This window comes from Lissotriton vulgaris, chromosome 1_1 (genome assembly GCF_964263255.1).
Source record: "Lissotriton vulgaris chromosome 1_1, aLisVul1.2, whole genome shotgun sequence".
NCBI classification, from domain to species: domain Eukaryota; kingdom Metazoa; phylum Chordata; class Amphibia; order Caudata; family Salamandridae; genus Lissotriton; species Lissotriton vulgaris.
The window spans coordinates 552,164,728-552,189,408 of NC_141685.1; the positions used below are offsets into that span (position 1 = coordinate 552,164,728).

A 24,681-nucleotide genomic window follows, 5' to 3' on the forward strand; every position below is an offset into this window, starting at 1 on the left:
AGTTTGCACGCCGTTCTTTATTGTGAGCAAACTTTCAATAGTCCTCTTATCGAAATCTGGAATCTGATGAATTAGTTCCTTCTCCATTGACAACATGGCCAATGCATTTAGTCGAGCTTGGGTCATTGTGTTCCTTAAAAATGTTTGTATCCTTTTCAGTGTGGAAAAGCATCTTTTAGCCTCAGATGTTGTCATAAGTGTTGTAATGACAATTTTCAATAATTTAAGAGTCTCACAAAAAGAAGTCAAATTGTTTTGACATAAAAATATATATAAAGCCATGGCGCCACCTGTAGCCTGCTGAAAGTCCTATCTTCCATACAGTATTGATAGTTCAGCGAGCAATCTTGACTTGTTTAGCATTGGATATGCTTCCACTGTTTCACTGAGAGCTGCAGTAGGAAAACATTTGAAAGAGGCCACTATGTAGTAGTGTTGCACTGACCAGATGCCTTGTAAGTAATGTTGCATACTTCTTTTCCTTCCTGAATCAAGGTATTTATCTGCAGTTTGCGGTTTGTAAATTGAGAATCATCTGGCAAGTCCAAATTATCAATGGATTCTCGTACTTTGTTGATGCTGATCATAAAGGCTGAAGTGTCCTTTTGTACGAATACAGTATCAATGTCTCGTTTTTGTAATTGATTGTACAAAATATTGACGTGCAGCATTATGTCGTGGAACAAATAAAGAAAAAAAATAAAACTCCCTGTCTTCCAGAGTCCTGGTAAAGAAAGCCCTTTGCTTCACACACAGAAGTGGAATCAAATGTATTATCTTCTGTAATAGATTTCATGCATTCTACAAGGTCCTCCCTGTGTTCGTGAATTATATTGACAGCTCGGATGTTGAAGTTCCAGTGAGTTGCAGACCCTCTTGGTATTCTTTTTGCCACAATCTGTTCAAGCACTTCAGTCCGTTTTGGCAAATGGGAAAAAAAGCAGTAATACCACCCAAGTATTAAATTCTGACTCTGGATATTTTTGAAGTTACTGTTCCATGAATAGATTTAGTTGCTGGCCATAGCAATGGACATAGTGTGCATTTGGATAGATGTCTCTGATTATTTTTTTAACCCCACCAGAGGCACCATTCATGACACTGGCACCATCATAGCTCTGAGCAATTAACACCTTGCATGCTCATGACGAGCTCAGCTCGTCATGGCCTTTAGAACGCTCGCACGCTGGGCTAATTCCCCTGCTGTGCTGAGCGCTCTAAAGAAACGGGTGCGGCCGTGACAAGCTCACCTCGTCATGAGCACAGGAGCACTGTAGCTCATGACGAGCAGAGCTCGTCATGAGCATGGGAGCGCTGCGCACGCCCCCCCTCCCCCAGCACAGCAGGGGAATGTCCTGAGCAGCGAAGGGGTTAACTTCTCTTTACCACTGTGCTCTGGGAAAATATGTGCAAGTTCATTAAGAATAGATGCTGAAATTGTGTCTGCAGTTGAATCTTTAAGATTCGAAAAACAATAAAATCTTTCCACTACCTTGGAATTGCCATCAATGTAGTGGAAAACAAGTATTGACTGCGTCTTGGTATAGATATCAGTTGTATCATCGGCCTGGATAGCTAGGTAATCGGTGCTTCTTATTTGCTGTCAATAGTTTCTTTTGTTACCTCCAGCATACAGTCAAGCAACTCATTCTGAATTGTCTTAGAATTCTCTTTAAATGCAGTTGCACTTTTCAAGTGTGCTTTCATTGCACTGTTTATACTGGACACAAAATCAACCAGCCCTTTGAAGATTCCGTGATTTCGGGAATCTTCAGTTTCATCGTGGCCACGCAATGCCAATTCAAACGCTCCACAAAATTTTACACAGTCAATCAATTTGGATAATCTATAACTGTTCTTATCAACCTCCTCATTGTGTTTGATTACCCCCTTGCGGTAGGCTTCATTTAACTGCAGTGCAATATTTGATTTTCCAAACAAAGACAACTTTAATACATTGGTCAAGTGGGCTGCACTGGAATCATGCCTCTTTATTATTTCTGCCAGATGTTTAAGGTCAGTAACTCCTATTTTAGTCCAGCTAACTTCACCCCCAAAGAGCAAGCAGGGGAAACAAAACAAGGCATTCTTAAAAGAGCTGGCAGCTATCAACTCCCATTTTCTCAAACCAGGTTTGTGTAAATCTACGTGTGTAACCCTTGCCCCGGTCTTTTGTAGACTGTTCAATGTTTAATTAAGGGTTATCAGGTCCTAGTCCTTTCACCCAAGTTTATCTTCGTGTGTCATTCCCAAAAATGTTTTTTTGAGTAAACTGTCCACTGTGTTCATTTTGACACAAACAATAAAATGAACAGTACAAAGAAAGCCTAAACTAGATTTTAGATGTATCACCTAACAGAGGTCACCCATGTATATTATGTAAAATACCATAGATGTACTAACAAGAAATCTCATCAAGTACACAAGTAGCAGTAGTTAGTTGTGATTTGTATATCACTTGTGATACGGATTTGCAACTGTACTTCATGTTCCTTTTTAGTGAACTGGTGCCTCCTGGTAAAATATCTGCTGAGTTGATCTGTAACCTGGAGACAACCTTCCTCCTGAGTTCCTCTCTTGTTCCTGTTGATAAACTATCTGTTGATTTCCTTTGGTGCCTGTAGAATACCTTTCTGCCGGTTTCCTCTCTGCTGCCTGTCGTTCCTGTTGATAAACTATCTCTTGATTTCCTCCCTGGTGCTTCTCAAACTATCTGTTGATTTCCTCTGGTGCCTGTAAAAAAGCTTTCTGCTGGTTTCCTCTCTGCAGCCTGTCGTTAAACTATCATAGGAAAGCATGATAAAGAGAAAAAACTACTTGTAACACATTAGTGTCATTATGTTAGTCCAAATTACAGCCAATCAGGCGCTAGCACCCTCTAGAACCTTCTCCTCAGAAGCTCAAGCCCTCAGATTTTCTACCGCACGTCGTGTGAAGGGAGTCTCCCTGAGCTCTGCTCAGTTTTCACCTCTACTCTTCTAGTTCCAGTGTTTATCTCAATGTCAAGTAAGAAGTCTTTATTTAGACCTTGCTCTTCTTGAGGGAAGCTGCGCCTTTTTGAAAAGGACCCCCACCAGAAGTGTATATACTGTTTATACCCTGATCATGAGGCTGGCAGCTGCAAGTTCTGTAGAACTTTTTCTACTAAGACTCTGAAGGACAGAGAAGGCCGCCTTCTCCTTTGGCTTCAATGTCTAAAGGACAAGGATTCAGTCCTGTTAGACGGAGAAAGTTTTCATTCTGGACTTTCTTCAGCAGCATCCAAGCGTGGTAGTTTACTGGATGTTCCATCTCCTTTCCTCAAAAAGATGAAGTTGGCCATGCCTCTGGCTCCTGGGGCATCTTCAGCCACCCCTACCACCTTTACGCCCACGAGACCTGGCTCTCAGGCTTCTTCTGCTGCCTCTCGAGGTGTTTCCACGCCTCTTAAAGTTTCGCCGTCGACGTGAGCGCTCCGACGACGAAAACGGCATTTGCTGCATCCTCGACGACGACGCTGACTACAACATCAGCTTTTTCCTCGTCGACGACGGTCTCGTCTACAGCGTCCACGTCGACGAGGGTTTCATTGCCTTCTAAGCCAGTTCCGTTGACGATTCCCATCTCCTCGTTGACGAAGAAGAAAGAATCCTCGTCGACGAAAGTCTTGAAGAAATCGTCGTCGTCGACGGCGACTCCGTCGACCAAGATCTCGTCGACGAAGATACTGTCGACCAAGGACTCGTCGACGAAGACATCGTCGACCAACGCCTCGCCGACGAGGACTCCGTCTACAGAGGTTATACCGGCGTCGACGACCGTTCCGTCGACGGTTGCTTCGTTGACGACCTCGTCTTCAGCTGATCACCCGTCGACAGTGACCCTGACAACGACTCCGACGGCTGTACCGTCGACGGTGGCACCACTTTCCTTTGCCTCGCTGCCGTTAGTGCCTTTGAAGACTTCAGAATCTTCTCATCGTCGCAATAAGGCTCCATGCCACCAGATCTCTGATCCAGAGCTGCAACCACCTTCTCCAATGTTTGCGACTACCTCTGAGCATGATACTGACTCAGAACATGAAGGGGATAGGTTTGGAGCGGCACAAAGTCCCTCTGACTTAATAATTAAATGTCAGGACTCAGAATCTGACGAAGGTGACGGTGATCAACAGTCTCAATCCGAGGAACAACTGGTCCAAGTCCCTATGGCTACCATTCCTTTAACTCTAATCTCAAATCTCCAGCATATGCTAGATGATTACAACCGCTGTTTCCCCGCAACACCACAGAGTACACCGGCACCATCTCAGGCTCCCGTAGCATTGCGTCCACCTTGTCTGCCGCCTGTGTTACCACCTACAACTTCGTCTCAGGTTCAGACGTCTATTAGAATCCATACACCGGTTTATCCGCAGGATGCGGATGATGAGGCGGTCCCAGTGCGTGAGGACGGAGAGGTCCCAGACAATTCGGATAATGACACAGGCGACCAGGATATGGCTGAATGGGACGATTATCGGGCACAGACGCCCTCGCCTCAGCCAGGGAAATCTGGAGATTCACCTCCTGTAGATATCGCCGGTTTCCATCTTTTAATGGATAAAGCAGCTCTGCGTTTCAAGTTAGCAGGATCACAACGTGAGGAGGACTGTTTCCTTTATGATTTTAAAGATAAACCTTATAAGCAAACCCACACAATTCCTATCATCGATTTTGTTTGGAAGGAAGGAATTAAACTCATGACTGCTCCAAACTCCTTACCTGCTCAGATACCGTGCCTTGAGAAAAAATACAAGGCTCCAACTGGCTCTCCGGCTTGCCTGCTTTCTCACCCCAAGCCGGACTCGGTAGTGACTCAGGCCGCACAGCGTCGACCCCGGAACCCAGCGGCTCCAATCACAGCCCCTCCAGATAGAGAGGGTCGACGCCTGGATGCTATTGGCCGCATGTTTTCAACAATGGCTTCCACGTCTGTCCGGGCAGCCAATGCCTTAGCCATCTTGGGACGTTATGACAGACAGATGTGGTCAGACATTTCAGATTTGATGGAACTCATACCTGATGCTTCCAAGGCTGACGCTCAACAGATTCTTCGCGATGCTCAGAGAACGTCAGAAGAAATGATCGACTGCGCAGTCGATATTGCTAACACAGGTTTCCGTCTGCTTGCAAGTGCGGCTGCACTCCGACGACAGGGTTGGTTAAAATCCACATCCTTCCGGCAGGAAGTCCAATCCAAAATAATGGATATGCCCTATGATGGGGAATCGCTATTCGGATCCCATATCGATGACGCCCTGGAATCCATTAAAAAGACACCGATACGGCAAAGTCTTTGGGCACGTTACAATTTCGGAAGCAGTCCTTTCGAGGTGCGCACGGACGCGGCACTTCTTCCAACGTTCGAGGTGGGCAGCAATACCGCTCATACAATCAGAGTGGCCAACGTTACACGCCCAATCAGCAATCTCGTCAGCAGCCCTCCAGGCCCTACAGAGGAAAGTCCTCTTACCGTGGATCCAACTCTAAGCGCCAATGACTTTTCTCACCCTCAAAGTGTTGAAGGTCGAATCTCTCTGTTTTATTCTCAGTGGTCCTCGATCACCTCGGACCGCTGGGTTTTGGACATTGCATGACGGGGTCATGCCCTAGAGTTTGTAGAGATTCCTCCTCGTACTCCTCCTCGTGGCTCGCCTCCTTCACATCTCGAGGAGCTTTACCATCAGGTCCGTCTTCTTGTGTTAAAAGGTGCAGTCGAAGTGGTCCCGAAACATCAAAGAGGAGAGGGGTTTTACTCTCGATTCTTCCTCATACTAAAGAAGACCGGAGATTGGCGACCCATTCTGGATTTGAGGGCTCTCAACCAGTTCCTAAAGTCCCAATCGTTCCGCATGCTGACATTACTGGAAATCCTGCGTCTTCTATCCAGCGAGGATTTCATGACCACCATAGACCTTCAAGACGCATACTTTCATGTCCCAATTATTCACCAACATCGCCAGTACCTGCGTTTCAAGTTGGGGCCAATGCATTTTCAGTTCAAAGTTCTGCCCTTCGGGCTGCGATCAGCTCCTCGTGTGTTCACGACTGTACTGGCCCCTGTGGTGGCTCACCTGCGTCTACAAGGCGTTCAAATCTTTCCATAATTGGACGATTGCCTTCTCAAGTCTCAATCCCACCATCAGCTATGTCAAGACACTCGCCTTTGCCAGCAGGTGTTTCAGTCCCTGGGGTTGACCATCAACGTCGAAAAGTCACAGTTTGTGCCTCTGAAAACCAGATCCTTCTTGGGAGTGATCCTAGACACGAAGCTCTCAAAAGCGTTCGTCTCGAACGAGCGACGTCAGAAAATCCTTCGTCTGGTCTCCCTCATTCGAAGAAAACAGTCAGTTTCTGTTCGAACATTAAAATCATTCTTGGGAATGGCTTCATCTTGTATAGCACTGATCCCAAATTGCAGGTTGCGCGCAGTCCCATTCAGGAAGAACTGGACTTACAGTGGCGTCAGGTCTCCGGTGTAGGAAGGTGGATATCTGACTATGGTTGCTCCCAACTTTTTGCCTGGTGTTTTGCTGGTTTTCGACTTAGTTGGCCTGGGATCCTGCTATCCAGGACCCCAGGCTTCCTGCTCTCTCTGTAAAATGGACTCCATGTACCTTAGGTACATATCTAATTGGATACTGGGTCACCTTATCAGTCCCTGTACAGTGTACCTTAGGTACTCAGGGCATAGGTGCACTCAGGGCCTACCAGGGGCTGCAGCATGTATTATGCCACCCCTGGCTGGCCATCCAAATCTGACACAACTGGCTGATCAATCAGCTGGGGCAAGGTGGTGTAAACACCCTTTGTTTTAGATATAGTATCTCTATGTCTGACCCTAAAATGGACACATATACTCCTATAAGTCACTCCTATGGCAGGCCTTAACAATCCTGGAGGCAGAGTGCTTGGAATATTGCGAGATAGTGCTCTGGCATGAGCTGAGCCTGTCTACAGCTTTCGGAACCAAGTCCTTTAGCTGTTTCCATGATAACGCTATACCATATACTCTTAAGTGCATTATAATCCTTGCGGTTATTGCTAACTTTGGCATAGCATTATCAAAACATGTCGAGTAAGGTGTCATACGAATTGGAATACTACCTCTCGCCAATTCTGGCGACGGGGGTAGCATTCCACCCTTCTAGAGGGACACGACATGTACCTAACTGTGAACCCCGGTTAAAGTTAACCCGAGCCTCAGCATCACAAAATGGATGCTGCCACCACAGACACAAGTCTGGCCTCCTGCTGCTGGGAGTCCTTCCAGCAAGGGAGGCTTGGACAAAGGGTTTCGTGCCTTGGGAGGTGCTAGCACCACCCCAGACAGGATTTTGTGTATTGGGTTGGACAAGGCTGAAAGGAATGAGACATGCCTGGGGCACACAAGGTGTCCCTGTGCATACATCGGTCTAAACCAGTTCCTGGGGCTCTCCATCCCCAGCTCTGGCGCAAGACCGGACAAAGGATAGGGGGTTTAACCACCCCACTTCGTGGTCCCACCCATAGGAGGGACCTAGTGATAGTACAGCCCCCTTTAGCAGGATAAAGGTAGGAGCTGGTCCCATTCCGAGTTAGATTAATCCTGAACTGAAACTCTACAAGAAACTCTGGACTTCGACTTTCTGAACAGAAGACTGAAGAAATCTCCCTTGTGGGCAAGGAGTGTCCACTCTGCACAAGCAGGCACCATCAGCGTCCAGCGGCTTCCCTTTGTCGTCTTCCCTCGAGGACCCAGACTTTAGAGCCCGATGAGACCCGGATTCCCAGACCTCTCCGACCTCTACCTACATCTGCAGCACAGCTGCGATTCGTGGGTGTGACGAGACACGTGGGACCGGCCATCTCGAAAGAAGCAGCACTTCGCTCCAGCACGACTTCTGAGGTAACCTCGTCCAAGTGCTTTGGGGACTGAGAAGCCCCGACCCCGAGCAGCTCCTGCACCGAAGACCAGCCCTCCAGCATCCACGAAATCTGCTTGAGGCCCTTCTGCCTGTTTGCTGTTCGACGCGTTGTCTGGTCACTTGCCGGCTGGCTAGTGACCTCCTAGACGACGGACCTTGAAATCCAATCTGCTGGTCTGGTTGCTCCAGACTGGCCCTTGCTTCCCTGCTAAGGAGAAGCACCCCGGACCCTCCTGGTCCACTCCAGACGCCGTTTCCAACCACAGCGTGGGTTGCCTTTGCCAAGGCCTGTTGACTCCAATTCCGAATCCGACACCGCCGACAGCGAGAGCCTGCGTGGGATAGCTTGTGCCGCCATCCTGGTCGTCAAAGACACCACCTGGCCCACGTGGCTGCAGTGACAAGCGTCCACTCTTCACTTGAACGCGACAACCACATCTGGTTCCACTCCTGGTTCCACTCTAGTCACTGGCTAGTGACTTTGAACATTGTCCCCTCTGCTTTCAGGTTCTCCTCTTCACCGATCCACCCTTTGATCGCACCGGACATCTTCCTCCTGGTCGCCTGCAGCATCTTTTCTTCCAGGCTCCATAGACTTCAACGCCAGAACCCGACACGACTTCGCACCTATGCACCCGCAGCCTGTGGGTGAGGTAACACGAGCATTTCGGTGCTCAAGGGTAGCTTGACTCTCCTAGTGTCAAGTTCCACAGTCGTTTTAGTTCTACCTAGTCAGGATTGTACGTACTTACCTTTTACTTGAACTGAACTGTCCATAGACACTGTTACGCATCTCGCGTGTGAGTTCACACTCTGCACACGCGTTCCGTGGGCCTCCTATTACTTACCTAGAGTTAGGGTAGTGTGGTCCCAGCGATCCTACAGCCTCTGGACAGCTCCATTCCTGCTATCGACTTTCACATTCCACTTACTTAGTATATGGTTTGTTGAGCCCCTAGGGCAACATCGTAATTGTGCAACTTAAACGTATTTTTCTTAAGAGTCTTGTCATGTGCTTAGCCCTCTGATCTCATAGAGTTCAGAGTTGTTGTTAGTTAATAAATATCTTGTTTATTTTCTTAACTACCTATGCGGTGTCCTTTCATTTGGTATTCAAAGGGTTATATGTGGTAAAACAGCTGGTTTCACATGCCAAAAGAGTTTAGCCTAAGACTGCTTTGTCCATGCTACCATTAGGATAGCTGGTCTATAAGGTTGACTTTACAACCAATCACCATAAGGGTTGTTTGGACTGATACAAGGTGATCACTAGAACTAGTGCGCATCATATATCAGGCCAACTTCTCACATTGGTGTGCAGCGGTTGGGATTTGAGCTTGCTGTTGTTTTTACCAAATATAATCTTGAGATATCATTTGAGAGATCACATAAGGTACCATAGGTACATATAACAAAGCTTAGAAATACTCTGAGTTCTACTGAACCAGCTGTTGTAGTAGAAAGGGAGTAGCACACCCTGACTACAACTCTTAGCAAGGGATCAGTAAAAAAAAACCATAGTGTAGGTAAGTGCACCACTTACACCTCACTAGAAAGCATGTCTATCACTGGAGAGAACACAGTGCCTCCCCTTGGTGATATTGACCCTCCACAGGTCATTTCAAGATATGCAGCCCTTAGCTTCCAGGAGATGAGACAATTATGTACCTCCAGGAAACTAAAACAGGGTTCTAACCCTACCCTTAGAGACATATGATGCTAGAAGATCTTCTAATCCAGGCCCCTCTAATCCTACAGATGGAAGCATACCCCAAGTAGAGGAGGACTCTAATCTCCCTGAAACTGAAGAAGTAGAGGAAGATGGAGACTCATCTGAGGGCGAGGTAGACAATGGTCAGATAGGAGTCAGCAGACTTACCAGGGCCAACTTAAGCATGCATGAGAATGGAACTGGGGGCGCCCCAGACCCATTCCCAAGCAGGCTTAACCTTGGTAATAGACGAGTTAGGTCTCACTCCAGAGGCTCTAACAGATCTATTCAGACCCATGTCTCTCAGGCATCTTCCCAGAGAGGGATGACATCCCCTCAAAGAAGAGAGCATGAAGCTAAGATGAGGGAAGTGAATCTGAGGATTGAGAGGGAAGAACTTGCCCTTGCCAAAGAAAAACTTGACTTTGCCAGAGAGCAGAAATTGAGTGGATTAAATTCCATTGGTGGCAGCAACATTATCCCTAGAGATAAAGACAGGAGTTTTGTTAACAGAAACCTGAGTAAAATAGTGCCGCCCTTTAAGGTAGAGGATGGCATCCACAAATGGATGACTGCTTTGGAGAGAGCCTGCAAAGTACAACAGGTACCCCAGAGTCAGTGGGCAGCTATCTTGTGGCTCTCCTTTGAAGGTAAAGGAGGAGACAAGCTCCTCACTGTTAGAGATGAGGATGCTAATGATTACCAAGTCCTGAAAAGTGCCTTGATTGATGGGTTTGGCCTAACAACTGAGCAGTACAGGTTAATGTTCAGAGACACCCAGAAAACTCAAGCTCAGGATTGGACTGACTTTGTTGATTGTGCCACTAATGCTTTGGAAGGCTGGCTACTGGGAAGTAAGGTTACTGATTACACAGGATTGTATAATCTAATTATGAGAGAGCAAGTCTTAAATAATTGTCAGAACCAGTTATTACACCAGCACCTGGTAGACTCTGATCTGACCTCTCCAAAAGAATTGGGTAAGAGGGCAGACAAATGGGTCAGAACCAGGATTAGGCCTAAGAACCAGGGTGGTGACCAAAAGAAAGAATCAACCAAGCCTCAAGAGAAGGGTGGGAATTAATCTTCAGATCAAACCACATCAGGGCCCCAAAAATCCTCTGAAAAGGGTGGGTCCCAGAAACCTTCCAATACCCAAAAGAAACCTTATTGCCATGTCTGCAAACAGGTAGGCCATTGGAAAACTGACAGCAGTTGCCCAAAGGCCACCAATAAGGAAAATATTCCTCCAGGTAATACTCCAACACCTCCTGTTACTACTAGTAGTAATCCTCCAGGTGTTTGGAGTGCCCCCAAGAATTTGGTTGGGTATACTTGGGGAACTCAGGTGGACTCTGGCCTAACCAGGTCCCCTACTACAGATACTCTTGTCTGTGAGACTGGCATGGGGTTTGCCAACTTCACAGCTTGTCCCAACACTTTGGACAAGTACAGGCAGGAGCCCCTCATCAATGGTCTACAAGTTGAGGCCTATAGAGACACAGGGGCTATCATCACCATGGTGACTGAAAGCCTAGTCCCCTCAAGGCAACTTATACCTGGAGCCACATACCAGGTGACCAACATTGATGGAGTGCAGAGAGATCATCCCATGGCAGTGGTCAATCTCAGCTGGGGAGGTGTCACTGGTCCCAAGAGAGTGGCAGTGTCATCAAACTTGCCTGTAGATTGCCTACTGGGGAATGATTTAGAGATCTCAGCCTGGGTTGAGGTAGAGCAAGAAATCCATTTTAAAATGGTAAGCCTCCATGGTAAGGTTAGTTGGGCAGTGATAGCCACAGCCCCAGTCCAAGATGTCCTCCCTGAACAGGTCAGGAGGGCTGTGCCAGTTACAGCCCAATCTCAGACAGATTCCTTCTCTGAACAGGTTGGCAAGGCTGTGATGGTAACAGCCCATACCCAAACTGAGTCCTTTCCTGAAAAGGTTGGTGGAGCTGTGATGGCCACAGCTCAAACTCAGACAGATGATAGTGTTGTGAAGCCTGAAACTAAGGATCACTCCACTCAAACAGAGAGCATGGAGGAGGAAGAGAAATCTCCCTCCCACCAGACTTTAGGAAAGGATCAGCCTCCTCAGGGAACTGATCTTACCCCTTGTGAAGAAACTGCCCCAGAGGTAGTCATGCCTAGCCTGACAGAGCCTCTGATGTCAGTGGACCCTTCCAAGGTGGGACCCAGTCTGGAGCAGGTAACCTGCCCCTCTCTACCCTGCCTCAGTCAGCCCAGGGCTGTAGAGGTCAGGGAGGCCAGTGGTGGACCCCAAAGGACCCCCTGTCCAAAAGAACTCCCCAATCAGCATATTAAGGGCACTGAAGCTAGCAGACCTAGCCAAGTGAAAATAAAACAAACTCCTGAGGGATCCCCCTTAAACTTAGTTAAGGACCTCCCACAGATGGACACTGTTGGACACAGCCTAACCTGGGACCTAAGGGCCCCAAACCTGACCTGTCCCTCCAGTAAGCCAAACGGAGGGACCCAGCCTCCAGCTTTAGGTAGCCAGAGGTTGGCCCTGAGAGCACACTGCAACTCAGTCCTGGAAAGAAAGGCATATATGGTGGATAGTGATTGGAGGAAGTTGAGCCCAACATTAGTGGAGTCTCATTTCAGTACTCCATCCCAGCACCAGCCTTTTACTTTGACAAAACACACCACAGGTAGAGATTCCCCATGGTGGATACCCTTAGGGTGAGGAATTGCTTAGTGGACCATGAGATAGGGGGTAACCATGTCAGAGCATGCACCTCCTCATATGGCCACTCAGGCAATATAGGCTTACCTGGTCAAGGATAGCCTTATCTCCTTTCGTTTGCGGGGGGGGGGGGGGTTATGTAGGAAGGTGGATATCTGACTATGGTGCCCCCAACTTTTTGCCTGGTGTTTTGCTGGTTTTCGACTTAGTTGGCCTGGGATCCTGCTATCCAGGACCCCAGGCTTCCTGCTCTCTCTGTAAAATGGACTCCATGTACCTTAGGTACATATCAAATTTGTTACTGGGTCACCTTATCAGTCCCTGTACAGTGTACCTTAGGTACCCAGCGCATAGGTGCACTCAGGGCCTACCAGGGGCTGCAGCATGTATTATGCCACCCCTGGCTGGCCATCCAAATCTGACACAACTGGCTGATCAATCAGCTGGGGCAAGGTGGTGTAAACACCCTTTGTTTTAGATATAGTATCTCTATATCTAACCCTAAAATGGACACATATACTCCTATAAGTCACTCTTATGGCAGGCCTTAACAATCCTGGAGGCAGAGTGCTTGGAAATATGTGAGATAGTGCTCTGGCATGAGCTGAGCCTGTCTACAGCTTTCGGAACCAAGTCCTTTAGCTGTTTCCATGATAACGCTATACCATATACTCTTAAGTGCATTATAATCCTCGCGGTTATTGCTAACTTTGGCATAGCATTATCAAAACATGTCGAGTAAGGTGTCATACAAATTGGAATACTACCCCCTCGCCAATTCTGGCGACGGGGGTAGCATTCCACCCTTCTAGAGGGACACGACATACCTAACTGTGAACCCCGGTTAAAGTTAACCCGAGCCTCAGCATCACAAAATGGATGCTGCCACCACAGACACAAGTCTGACCTCCTGCTGCTGGGAGTCCTTCCAGCGAGGGAGGCTTGGACAAAGGGTTTCCTGCCTTGGGAGGTTCTAGCACCACCCCAGACAGGATTTTGTGTATTGGGTAGGACAGGGCTGAAAGGAATGAGACATGCCTGGGGCACACAATGTGTCCTTGTGCATACACCGGTCTAAACCAGTTCCTGGGGCTCTCCAGCCCCAGCTCTGGCGCAAGACCGGACAAAGAATAGGGGGTGTAACCACCCCCCTTCCTGGTCCCACCCATAGGAGGGACCTAGTGATAGTACAGCCCCCCTAGCAGGATAAAGGTAGGAGCTGGTCCCATTCCGAGTTAGATTAATCCTGAACTGAAACTCTACAAGAAACTCTGGACTTCGACTTTCTGAACAGAAGACTGAAGAAATCTTCCTTGTGGGCAAGGAGTATCCACCCAGCACAAGCAGGCACCATCATCGTCCAGCGGCTTCCCTTTGTCATCTTCCCTCTAGGATCCAGACTTCAGAGCCCGACGAGACCCTGATTCGCAGACCTCTCCGACCTCTACCTACATCTGCAGCACAGCTGAGATCCGTGGGTGCGACGAGACACGTGGGACCGGCCATCTCGAAAGAAGCAGCACTTCGCTCCAGCACGACTTCTGAGGTAACCTTGTCCAAGTGCTTTGGGGACTGAGAAGCTCCACCCGGAGCAGCTCCTGCATCGAAGACCAGCCCTCCAGCATCCACAAGATCTGCGTGGGGCCCTTAGCCTGTTTGCTGCTCGACGCGTTGTCTGGTCACTTGCCGGCTGGCTAGTGGCCTCCTAGACGACGGACCTTGAAATCCAATCTGCTGGTCTGGTTGCTCCAGACTGGCCCTTGCTTCCCTGCGAAGGAGAAGCACCCCGGACCCTCCTGGTCCACTCCAGACGCCGTTTCCACTCACCGTGTGGGTTGCCTTTGCCAAGGCCTGTTGACTCCAATTCCGGATCCGACACCGCTGACAGCGAGAGCCTGCGTGGAACTACTCGTGCCTCCATCCTGGTCTTCGAAAATACCACCTGGTCCACGTGGCTGCAGAGACAAGCGTCCACTCTTCACCTGAACGCGACAACGACATCTGGTTCCACTCCTGGTTCCACTCCAGTCACTGGCTAGTGACTTTGAACATTGTCCCCTCTGCTTTCAAGTTCTCCTCTTCACAGATCCACCCTTGGATCGCACCGGACATCTTCCTCCTGGTCGCCTGCATCATCTTTTCTTCCAGGCTTCATAGACTTCAACGCCAGAACCCGACACGACTTCGCACCTATGCACCCGCAGCCTGTTGTTTAGGTAACACGAGCATTTTGGTGCTCAAGGGTAGCTTGACTCTCCTAGTGTCCAGTTCCACAGTCGTTTTAGTCCTACCTAGTCAGGATTGTCCGAACTCACCTTTTACTTGAACTGTACTGTACATAGACATTGTTACGCATCTCGCGTGTGAGTTCACACTCTGCACACGCGTTCCGTGGGCCTCCTATTACTTACCTAGAGTTAGGGTAGTGTGGTCCCAGCGATCCTACAGCCTCTGGACAGCTCCATTCCTTCTATCGACTCTCACATTCCACTTACTTAGTAAATGGTTTGTTGTGCCCTCAGGGCAACATCGTAATTGTGCAACTTAAACGTATTTTTCTTAAGAGTCTTGTCATGTGCTTAGCCCTCTGATCTCATAAAGAGTTCAGAGGTGTTGTTAGTTAATAAATATCTTGTTTATTTTCATAACTACCTGTGTGGTGTCCTTTCATTTGGTATTCAAGGGGTTATATGTGGTAAAACAGCTGGCTTTACATGCCAAAAGAGTTTAGCCTAAGACTGCTTTGTCCATGCTACCATTAGGATAGCTGGTCTATAAGGTTGACTTTACAACCAATCACCATAAGGGTTGTTTGGACTGATACAAGGTGATCACTAGAACTAGTGAGCATCATATATCAGGCCAACTATCACATCCCGGTCCTTCAACAAACTTGTTGCAGTCACAACCCGCATGAGAAAGATCTTGCTTTGGTGGGCACAACCTACAAACCTGGAAATGGGAACGTCCTTTCTCGTTCATGCACCAGATCTTACGCTGACGACGGACGCCTCCCTGGAGGGGTGGGGCGCTCATCTCCAGGGCCTATCCATCAAGGGCAAGTGGACTCCGCCCCAACGCAAGTGGCATATCAACAAGCTGGAATTGATGGCGATCTTCCTAGTGCTCAAGTCATTCCTACCTGTAGTTCACAGGGAGTCAGTGCTGATCCAAACTGACAAAACCACCAGTATGCACTACGTGAACAAACAGGGAGGAACCAAGTCTCCTCGTCTGTCTCACTTGGCCCAGTCGATCTGGGATTGGGCTCTCCGCCACCAAATCACCTTGACAGCCTTCCACCTTCCGGGCGTGTCCAACATCTTGGCGGACTCTCTGAGAAGGTCCAATGCCTCAACACACGAATGGGAACTGCACCAGCCGACTCTAGATCTTGTTTTTTGCCAGTGGGGTCACCCAGATCTAGACCTCTTTGCAACACCGGAGATTCGGAAATGCCCGTCTTATGCAAGTTGGAATCCCCAGCCCGGGTCGTGCGGGAATGCCCTTTTGATAGACTGGTGCGATCTATTCGCTTACGCTTTTCCGCCGATTCCATTAGTACCGCGGGTGCTGTGGAAGATGCGGAGACAGCCCTGCCACATCCTGTTGATCGCACCTCGTTGGCCCAGACAGACATGGTTTTCGGAACTGCTTCTGTTGTCCCAGTGCGAGCCCATTCCTCTGCATCCTCGTCCAGACCTATCAATAGACAGGGGCCTAGTGTGCCATCCGGACCCCTCCACGCTGCAATTGTGGGCATGGAACCTGAGCACCTTGAATTCGCAGATTTGAACTTATCTCAGGAATGCAGAGACATCCTGGCTCAGGCTAGGGCTCTGTCTACCATCAAAACTTATAAACTCAAGTGGAGGAGATTCTGCCATTGGTGTGTTGCAGCCAATGTCCATCCCATCCATTCAACTCCAGAGCAACTTCTTCCATTCTTCTTAAGCCTCGCTCAGTCAGGACTCTCTCATTCTACCCTGAGAGTTTTCTTAGCTGCAATATCTCATTTCCGACACGATGGCTCTTCTTCCCTGTGTTCGTCAAGAATCATACGTCAATTCTTCAAAGGGCTCTTCCGCAAGTTCCACCTGTTCAGCGCCCTCCTCCATCTTGGCACCTCAATGTTGTACTATCCCAACTTATGAAGTCACCATTTGAACCTATCCATAAAATGGATATCAAATTCCTCACCTGGAAGGTTGCGCTACCTTTGGATTTGACCACATCTCGTCGCGTGAGCGACCTTCACGCTTTCACTATCAAGCCGCCTTATCTTCAATTCAGGCCTAACGGAATGGCGCTCCGCACCAACCCCTCTTTCCTACCTAAAGTACCTACGGACTTTCATTTGAATGAGCCTGTGTTCCTGAGAACTTTCTTTCCAGACCCAAAGTCTCTGGCGGAGCAGCGCTTGCATTCTTTGGACATCAAACGATGCCTCAAATTTTACATTGCCAGAACTGCCTCCTTCCGCAAGTTCGACCAGCTGTTCATTGCCTATGGACGACTGCGTAAGGGACATCCAGTTTCCAAGCCAACAATTGCTCGGTGGCTTTCCTCAGCCATTGCCTTCTGCCACCAACAAGCTGGTAAACCATTGCAGTCTTCAGTGAGGGCTCATTCTACGAGGGCGATGTCTTCATCCACAGCCTTGTTTGCTGGTGTGCCTCTTCATCAGACTTGCCGTGCAGCGACATGGTCCAGCAGGCACACTTTCCCCAAGCATTTCTGATTGGATGCCATCAATGAAGCGGATACCGCTGTGGGACAGGCAGTGCTTCGCCATCTTTTTCAATAAGGTGAGCCTCTGTTCCCCCCTCCTTGATGTTTTACTGTGATTGCTATGATGTGTTACATGACTGTATTATTTCTAGTACTGTCTTGGTTATTTCATATATGTGCCTAGCAATCTCAGTTCTCGGAGGTTACTGCTTTCTATTCTATTCAAGCATGTGAATCTATGAAAGACACCCCTAATACTGGAGAAGAACAATTGTTACTTACCTGTAAACAGGTGGTTCTCCAGTATTGGTGTCTTTCATAGATTCACATTCGACCCACCCTCCTCCCCTCAGAGGCTCCCTTCTCCTCATAAACTCTTGGTTACTTGTGCTACGAAAATCTGAGGGCTTGAGCTTCTGAGGAGAAGGTTCTAGAGGGTGCTGGCGCCTGATTGGCTGTAATTTGGACTAACATAATGACACTAATGTGTTACAAGTAGTTTTTTCTCTTTTTCATACTTTCATACTTTCCTATGTAGGAATCGTTTTTAGAGGATTTCAGTTTGTTTTCCTCTTCTTTATCATGTACTATGTTTTTATATATATATATATATATATATATATATATATATATATATATATATATATATATATATATATATATATATATATATATATATATATATATATATATATATATTTAGCATTATTGCTATTTTATTTACCGTGGGAATATTCAAGCATGTGAATCTATGAAAGACACCAATACTGGAGAACCACCTGTTTACAGGTAAGTAACAATTGTTCATTTCCTCCATGGTGCTTCTCAAACTATCTGTTGATTTCCTCAGGTGCCTGTAGAAAAGCTTTCTGCTGGTTTCCTCTCTGCTGCCTGTCGTTAAACTATCTGCTGATTACCTCCCTGGTGCCTGTGAAAATTTAAAAAGGATGTAAGCTTTGAGAACAGTGTCCATTGGATACACAGCAAAAACCTCTGAACACATAGCAGTTAATCTGACCTCCAGTTAAGTAATCATATATGTAATTGCAATTACATAGTGCTTACTACCCTTTACAAGTCGTCTAAGAGTTTTTTCGGCGAGTAGCACGCTACTCTGGAACCCATAAAGGATTAGTGTTGAGTTAGTATAGTGAAATATGAAAGTAATTTGAGTGGTGGATAGGTTAATCAGTTATTTGGATTTAGAAGGATTGCAGAGGGATAGAAGAGGGAAAAAGGTTTGCCTTTATATAGCTCTTTTACCCCTGATGGGGTGTTGAAACACTTTCCTGAGGAGTAGCATGGTACTCTGGAACCCATAAAGGATTAATGTTCAATTAGTATAGTGACATATGAAAGTAATTTGAGTAGTGGATATTAATCAGTTATTTGGGTTGATAAGGATAGTGGAGGAATAGAAGAGGGACAAAGGTTTGCTTATATATATAGCACTTGTTACTCCAGTAAAGGCATTGGCGCTGTTTTAACAACATGACGTGAGGTCCCACAATGCATTTTCGGGTGTCTCTTAAGCATGTTCTTTTGTATGCAAGCTAGTAGTCAAATATCAACACTTTTCAGTGTTATTCCCTGCTTTCAAAGCTATTCTATAAGGGCGTAATGTGCCAAATGCTTTTACCCCTTCCGTGTCTTGGGGAAATGGGTCGATTGGCTACCTGCAGTGGTCTGCCTACCCCTACTTGTCATTTCTGTCCAATTTGGAGTGGTGATGAATGTAATCTTGTGTTGTGACTTGAACCAAGCTTACAGCACTGACTACATTCAGTTTCAAGCCGGAGAAGGAGAGGTTACTGTGTGGGGAGGAGCAGAAGCGATCACCAACGCTGCCTGGTGTCAGATTTAAACTGAGTCCCTGGACACCAGCAGTGCCCTCTCCGCCACTTCACTTTTGTATGCCCTACTTACCTTCATGTGCATATGAGGAGTGTTTTACTAGATCGTGTGTAGTGAACTGAAAATCTTTTGCAGCACTAACTGCACAGTACAAGCTGAAAAAGAGGTCTACTGTACAGCCTCTGGAGAGAGTAGATATCTTAAGTGCTCACAAACTTGATTTTAGATTCAAACCGAGTTCCTGCTGCATGAATCATGTGCAAGGTACATGCCCGCCAGGCAAAAATTAGGACTAGACAATTGCCAACCATACATGTTCAAAGGTTAGACCCATAGTTCAGTTAATTAATAAGGAATCTCTACTTAAAATACTTCATATGTATGTTATTCTTGTGATTAAATAAACTGAAGGGGGCTCAGACTCAGAATTCCGAATGTGGTTGTGTTCGTGATTTCAAAACTACCACATTATGAGGGGCAGACGGAATAACAGACTGGGCCAGTGCTAGTGGCCAATCGCCAAATGACAACCCACCACAGGCCCCGCACAAGGTAAACAAACCCTGCACAGCACTTCACGAGAGCAAAAGTGCAATATCATTGAAATGACAATATAACATTTCATAGCAGTTAATCTGACCTCAAGTTAAGTATTCATAATTGTAATTGCATTAATATAGCGCTTACTACCGCTAAATGTCTCACAGAAAGAATGACTAAGATTGCTTTCAAGTACATAAAAACACTAATAAAGACCCTTTCTTCTGCAGAAGATGCATCTTTAACTCTGGATTAATATCTGCTCAATACCTCATTGATTATTTTCAAAATAAACAACTTAAAGGCAAGCCAAGAAAGGCAATTTTTCACAGGTTAACACTCCCACCCTGACATCCATCCATGCCATTACAAGGCCCTAACTTTGGCTGTGGCAAGTCTTCACACATTCATGTCAGTCAGAGATTTTATCATTTTAACAAGGAGCAGATACACACCCGTCCAAACTGATCTTAAATCGCTAGAACTGGCAATGCTCTCTCCTAGACTGCAGGCAGGCTATAATTACTTATATCCAGTGGTAGGAATGCATTAAAATACTACTGGATCTGCCCAACCAGAGCACTCCACAGTATAAAATCTATCTTTGCAGAGTGAATATCTTTGAAGCAAAACGTTATGAGTATTCGACACCAAGGACCAAATATTTAAAAGTGGACTATGGCCCAATGTTTTACTATCAAATCTTGTAAGCGCCTCAGCATGAATTAGCTGAGTGCACAGAGGCCCAACCTGCAGGAGCAAACATTGCAGGGACCCTACTGGGAGAACACTGAGGTAACTAACATTTGAGGAGTTTCTTGCATCATGGCCAAAGTACACATTATTAGGAGCAAATGGGAGAGAAGCTGAGGACAACATATTTCCAAGTCAAATTGCGCCAGTGCCCACCTTCCAGGAGTCAACAGTGCAGAGGCCCAACTTTTTTGCGAGCAGACAGAACCAGTGTCATAGTACCTGGCAAAAAACTTGCACTTATTTACTTTTGCCTTCCTCCACATCCCTCAGTCACTGGTCAAACAGTCTTCTATTTTGTTCCTGTGTATTTTCCATTTTTTGGCCCGTTTGCTCAGTATGCTTCTAGAAATCCATCTTATGTACGTTTGGACAGAGACCGCCCAACTCTTTCAACAGGAACCGCATTGAGGCACAAGCACACCTTAAATAACGTCATCAAACCCATCTATCTAATCTTTTAATACACCCAGCACAGGCCCTGCCGCTTGTATTTTGGAGATTATGGAGCCTTTCTGAGAGCAGTTTATTTGGAAGAAGGGATGCTACTGTAATTGACAGACAATAACAGCATCTGGGATTCAGTTAAACCTACAGCAATATACTCGGCCACATTAATTACAACCCAGACTGCTCCAGCATGGCCCCAAGAGAGGCCTGGGCTGTCAGATGCATTAACGCTTACACGTGCCTAGTACCTCATGAACCAGATCCGAAGCAGGTTATTAGAAAGCTTTTAAAACGTGTCAGAGAATTAGCAGGCACAATTATTTCTTCTTTTCAGTTAAGCACTGTTGTGGAAATATACATTATCCCTGTTTTCAGAGAGGATGTCAGTATAATTATTGAAGGTTACATGGTGCAAATCTCTACTAAAAGGCTCTTGAGTGCCATGTATATTAAATTTAAAATAGATAGTAGCACAAAATGTAGTCAGTCTAATGCTGATGTTTCCAAAGAAAGTAAAACATGTGCGCGAGGCAAATTGGATAAGGGCGAAACAAGGAAGGAAAAACACGTAACAAAAGAAAGATAGAAAAGAGATGGGAAGAAAGGAACAAGGAATGCAAGGTACTCTGCTAAAACAAATTCCCCCGGACCTTTCTAGAAAGGGTGCAGAATGCACAAGGAACGAGCAAAGTGGAGTTTTAATTTAGACAGCTTAGGGAAAGTCACTCGTGTTGCAATTTAGGAGAAACCCAGAATAAAAAACACGTGAGCTTATACTAAATGCGATTCTGCGACAGTACTAGAAAATAAAGGGTCTAGGCATTTAAAAACACATCTAGTGCAGAGCCAGTTGCCGTCACCACCCCGTACAACAAGGCCACATAAACACACGGTTTTCTTCTCAACTGTCTGCTGAAAGACTATTGTGCGAGATTTGTCCATGTTACTAAGACAATGCTATTGTTACTAAGACAATGCTATTGTCTTAGTAACATAGACACATCTTTCTTCACTGACTTGAACTGTAGATCGCAGCAGTTGCCAGGAGCCCGTACAACTCGCTGAGCTGTTTTCCCGTTGTGGCTCTTTTACTACGGGAAGGGAGTCATTTCAGCAGACACACTCCATACAAAATCAAGGGAAAGAGGTAGACCAAACACGAAACACTGCAGATTTAACATGTGGAGCAATTATACATTGGGCTCCGTTCCTGGGTTTTAGATGATCATGAAGCTTTCATCTAAAACCCAGGCCAGGCCCCATGGCGCTGTGTCTCGTTAGGGATGATGATTACTAGCTACCCATGCATGCACAAGATAGTACGTCTTTGGGTGGACCCCAAAAACACCCAGCATTTTTTCTGACCCTGCTAGTGAGCAACACGCCATCTTGTAACCCACTGGTTACTACAACACTTGGGATTCATTCTCATTTTGGACTTCTACACCACACAGACATTCAATGCAAGGATGCTTGCACGCACCACTTGACTGTATTGTGCAGTGGGCTGTATTGGATGTTTTCTGGGTATCGCAACACACCTTAGTAATAAATAGTGCAATGTCGTCAGGACATGCTGATGATGACGTTTGTGTCTCAGGATGTCACGTAACGCGAAGGCATTTCTTTGGCACTCTAACTTAGCACAGTGCAGTAATATTTTCTAATATCACCACTGCATTCAGCTTAATAAATAAAACAGTTAATAACGTATTGCACAAATCATGACTTTCCTTTAGAAGCTCTGAAGGTCACTCCCGCCCCGGAAATAAAATGAAAGTCTCACATAAAAAGAGAGCCCGCTATAGAAAATGGGGCGCATTCCCAAAAGAACTAAAAAACTACTGGCAGATTGTCTTTAACCGCATGCGCGCTAGCGGTTTTCCCGCTGAGCGCTGAGATTTTAAAAATCCCGCGTTACGTGACAAGGTCAACTCGTCACACGCAGGTAATGCCCATGACGAGCTGACCTTGTCACACGCATCGAAGGGGTTAGGAACAATATTTTTGTGAGTGTCAAAATCTTCTCTCGCTGAAGGATAAATAGCCCGTCGAGGATGTTTGTTGGACAGAGTGCAGCAAATGTCTGAACTTTGAATTGCGCGCGCAGCATTATCTGTTCTGTCGCAGCAGGCCCGCCATGGCCGCTGGTCTGTGTATCACAGAGTGTGAGACTAACGCTATTGTCAGATAAGAAAGATTTCATAATAAGCCAAACTATCTCCCCTTATTCCTCCACTCCACCATCAGAGAGAATAACACTAACACACGCAGGCCTATAAGTTCAAAACTGCCCGCCTGGGGACCTTACCTGGTGAACTGCCCGAGTTCACAAATCTACTCCAGACAGCAACCTGGCAGCCTGCAACCACACGGACTAGCTGCTGCAAGGCACGACTGGTCCGCTTTCTTCAGGATAGACTGAGGCTCCTCGACCTCGGCTAGTCTCCGCTCAGCTCTAATGCAGTCTGTGACCGTCCGTCTGGATAAAATGGCTGCCACTCCTCCAACTGCCGACTCTCGCACACGGGAAGCAGTCTGAGCCTGCGCAGACAGTCACTCGACTCCTTGGCTGCCCGCCTGCCACACCCTTTCCCAATTCGTCATAGGATGGTTCTCACCACGCCCTGTGATGAGTTGGGAAGGGGTGGGGTGACACCATGGTAAGCTCTCCTCCACTCTCTGATTGACATGGAGAGTTAGCGATCCCGGGCTTGTTTTAAAAATGCCCGGGGCTAACTTAACCTCCACGCCATCAGGGGGTGGAGACTGGGCCTTGCAGCTAGGTCTTTGCCGAGCTGATGACATCACAGCCTTCAGGTTATGAGGTTGTCGGCCGGCAAATACATAGCAGGCTTCCTTGGGCCTGGTAGCAGTAAAGCAATCAGTCACATGATGTGATGTAATGTGAACAGCTGAGCTGGTGCGGCGGTATTGGTGAGTGGGGCAGACTACTCCAGACTGCCCCGTGTTCTTTGGTATTTTTTATTTATTAAATAAATGCGATTTCTATTCTTCTCTTGCAAATGTAAAAATGTACCTGGGGTAGAGCCCAGATGCCCGCAAAGAGAAACCGCCACTGTTTCCATTACAGAAATGTGAGGAAAATGTGTTTTTTAAAACTATGTTTGAGGTTTGCAAGGGATTCTGGGTAACATAACCTAGTAGGAGCCACACAAGTCACCCCATCCTGGATTCCTCTTAGTGCCTAGTTTTCAAAAATATACAGGTGTCCTATGTTTCTCTAGGTACCGGCTATGCTAGGACCAAAAATCCACAGGTAGGCACATTCTGAAAAAAAGTCAGTGCCTAGTGGGCTTTCTGCCACCCTGGGGATGGGGGAAATCGTGGCCTATTCCCCCGATATGCCCCTGAGGGGGCCAAAAGACAGTGGCTAATCTTTTGGGGTGGTGGGGGCATTAGGAGGCTCATTCTAGTCAACCCCCACCCCTGCTTTTAAAACGCCAGCATAATCACTGGTGCATAGTGGGCTCTCTGCCCCCCCTCCCCCGGAGGCAGATCAGGGGCTACTGCCCCCATCTGCCTCCTGGGACGGGCAGAAAGACTGGCATCTTTTTTGAGGTGGGTGAGGGCATTGGCATGCCCATTCTGGGCAGCCCTCACCCAGAAGTTTGGAGAAAAAAAAATCCTTGGTGGCTAGTGGGCTTTTTGCCCCCCCCCCTGAGGGGGCAGATGAGGTGCTATTGCCCCATATGCCTCCCAGGAGGGGCAGAAAGACTGTAGCCTATACCTATATAAAAAAAATCCCTGGAGCTTAGTGGGCTTTGCCCCCCCCCCCCGGGGGTGCAGATCAGGGGCTATAGCCCCCATCCGCCTCCTGGGGGGCAGAAAGTCTTTTGTTTGCTGTGGGATGTAGGGTGGGGGCATTTGCATGCCCATTCTGTGCAGCCCCCACCCCGGGCCTATAAAAAAATTATCCCTAGCATCTAGGGTGCTTTCTGTCTGGGGGCGGGGGGGTAGATTGGGGCTACTGCCCCCCAGAGG

At 47.1% G+C, this 24,681-nt stretch overlaps 1 protein-coding gene across 1 annotated transcript in view; it reads left to right on the forward strand.

Moving 5' to 3' along the window:
* HFM1 (helicase for meiosis 1) overlaps nucleotides 1-24,681 on the forward strand; it is a 2,890,879-nt gene that overhangs the window by 155,798 nt on the left and 2,710,400 nt on the right. The gene's annotated exons all lie outside the window — the stretch shown is intronic.